The following is a 2457-nucleotide window of genomic DNA, read 5'->3' as shown; positions in this document are numbered from 1 at the left end:
GCTCCTTCTCTTTAAGTACCGTCACAATTTGTCTAAAGCTTAAAGGTAAGCTTTTAAGCAAGATAGTAATAGCATCTTCTTCAGGAACAAGAGATTTAACATAAACCAATTGTGTCATTAAGCTCTTCAACCTGTTAATCAAAGCTGCTAAATTTTCATTACTCTACATGGTTAGATCAAAGAGTTGCATCTTCAAACTGACCTTGGAATGCTTTGCCTTTGTACCAAAAGTACGTTCTAGTAATTCCCAAGCTTTCATAGCTGACTCAACATCGTCAATATAATGAATAAAATCATCTTCTAAAGCAGTAATGATAATACCAAGTGCTTGCTCATCTTTTGCTTGAAGTGCAGCCGTTGTAGCTCTTGTAACTGCAACAGAAATACCTGCTTTATCTTCAGTAAGTGGCTTGACCGTACTCCCCACAGATTTTTCTTCGTGAGGTAGTCCTTCACTTTGATTTGCCAGGTATGGAACCCAGTTCCGTTGAATTTGTCGGGGAATTTGGAACTCATGATGATGAAATATGATGATTGATGTTGAAAACTTGCTCACATAGATGACTTAAGCCCAAATAACAAAAATATCATCAATATAAATCAAAATAAGTATCACCATGTAGTTGGAGCAGAAACTGCAGAAAATCGACGATTGAAAAAACGATGCGTGCAGCTGCTACAGTGCACCATATGCCTCCAAATTTTGTATGCTGACTCTTCACTTAATAGACTTGAATCACCTCAAAGGAATTGAGCCAATTCGAAGAGACCACGGCGAATTGTTGTGCTGAACAGAAAACAGCTGCGCTGATGGCGATGACGAATTCGCTGAGCTTCGTTGAAATTGACGTGAGACCTTCGAATTGTAGCATGCGTGGGACCAAGGCAACAAGGCTATGTCAAAATATTAGGGTTTCATCCCCTCAGGTGCAAGCACGGAAGCAATCTACAGCATGTGGTTCAAACAGAGAAAAACTGGCTATGGTGATTAAGAAATTGATTAGGATTTTTGCTAATAAACTAAACCTAATTGAGCTCTGATACCAAATGTTAGATATGATAACTAAGCTATGAAGATTGATCAAAACATACTCAAGGTGGATCAAAGATTGTACAAAACATCATGAATATGAGGGACAAAAATTGGTATATGTAGAAAATTGATATGAGATTAAGACAAGAAGACACTAATTACGATTAGACATGAATCAAACTTACATAACCACTTGATCACGACTTGTACCTTATTTAGAGACTCCTCTACCCTATTTTTAGTTGCATGAGTTGCATGAACAACATGCACCAACCATTTGTAGGCTTTACACACCAACCACTGACCACTAGCCTATCAACCGCATATTAAATTGGACTAAGGAGTTGGGATTACATTTATCCAACACCATACAGCCGTGGTGGTTGTAAGAGTAGACTGCAGAGCAGAGGACCTTTTGTGTAAACAAACCCTGCCATCACAAAGTTTCAACGCCCCATGTTTCCCAATGATTTTGAGTGCTGACAGCGCGGGTACATTGCATGTATCCAGCCTTAGTTTTGTCTGCAGCTAATCTTGGATATAATCCAATCTTATGAGGCTATGTATAGTCTTTTATGAGGGTATGTATAGTCTTCTAGATTTTGGATACATTCAAGCCTGTATTAACAGGTGTTTTGATCAAATTAAACCCCCTCCTCTCTTCCCCTTTTTTGGTGGTTCAAGGTTCCCACGATCAAAACACTTGTTAGTATGACAACATCATCAGACATAAATGTTTTCTGTGATTGTAAATAAACATAATCGGTAATGTCTTATGATATGCAGGTGGTGTTTCCTAGCTTTGGTGAGCGGTACCTGTCATCGGTTCTTTTCAAGTCGATGCTCGAGGAAGCCAAGAGAATGCAACCAGAAGCTTAGGCACTTTGCCATGCCAACTGAGGCTGCCCAATTCACTAACCGTCTTAAGTTGATGTTGTTAGGGCACATGTCTTGAGCCCTAATTACAATGGGCGGGGTAGATGTTCCTTGCTTATTGCATGCCTTATGTAGACAATCTTATCTCTCTTAGCAAAAAAGATTCTCTTGACTTTGATGATTGATCCATCTTATATCTTAGCAAAAAAGATTCTCTTGACTCTGATGATTGATCCATCTCACACTTGCCCACCCTGATCCATCTTAAGTGGGTATGTGTGTGCGTGCATGCATGTGTTTGGGGGGGGAAGAGAGAGAGAGAGACCCCAAAAAACACACACACAATCTCTCTGCCAAGAGAGTGGAAGCCACTAAAGTTGAGAATTTGGGTTGGCAAAGCAAGACTTAAATCTCTACTTTCTAGAGTTTTCTAATATAATATCATCAATAACAAAACGCACACACACGCGCGCACGCACACACACAATCTCTCTGCAAAGAGAGTGCGAACCAATAAGTTGAGAATTTGGGTTGGCAAAGCAAGACTT

The 2457-nt window shown here is 39.7% G+C and overlaps 1 long non-coding RNA gene across 1 annotated transcript; it reads left to right on the top strand.

Annotated features, from left to right (window-relative positions):
• Nucleotides 1-1399: 1399 nt before the first annotated feature.
• LOC147605734 (uncharacterized) lies at nucleotides 1400-2039 on the top strand. The gene is made up of 3 exons (XR_015265194.1): nucleotides 1400-1524; nucleotides 1562-1614; nucleotides 1820-2039. It is a non-coding gene; the product is annotated as an uncharacterized LOC147605734 (long non-coding RNA).
• Nucleotides 2040-2457: the final 418 nt, after the last annotated feature.

The sequence above is a fragment of the Cibotium barometz genome, chromosome 59 (assembly GCF_041138505.1).
Source record: "Cibotium barometz isolate CiBa-2024 chromosome 59, ASM4113850v1, whole genome shotgun sequence".
Taxonomy (NCBI): Eukaryota; Viridiplantae; Streptophyta; class Polypodiopsida; order Cyatheales; family Cibotiaceae; genus Cibotium; species Cibotium barometz.
Note: the sequence above shows the minus strand (reverse complement) of the source record. Positions and strands in the feature narration are given on the sequence as shown.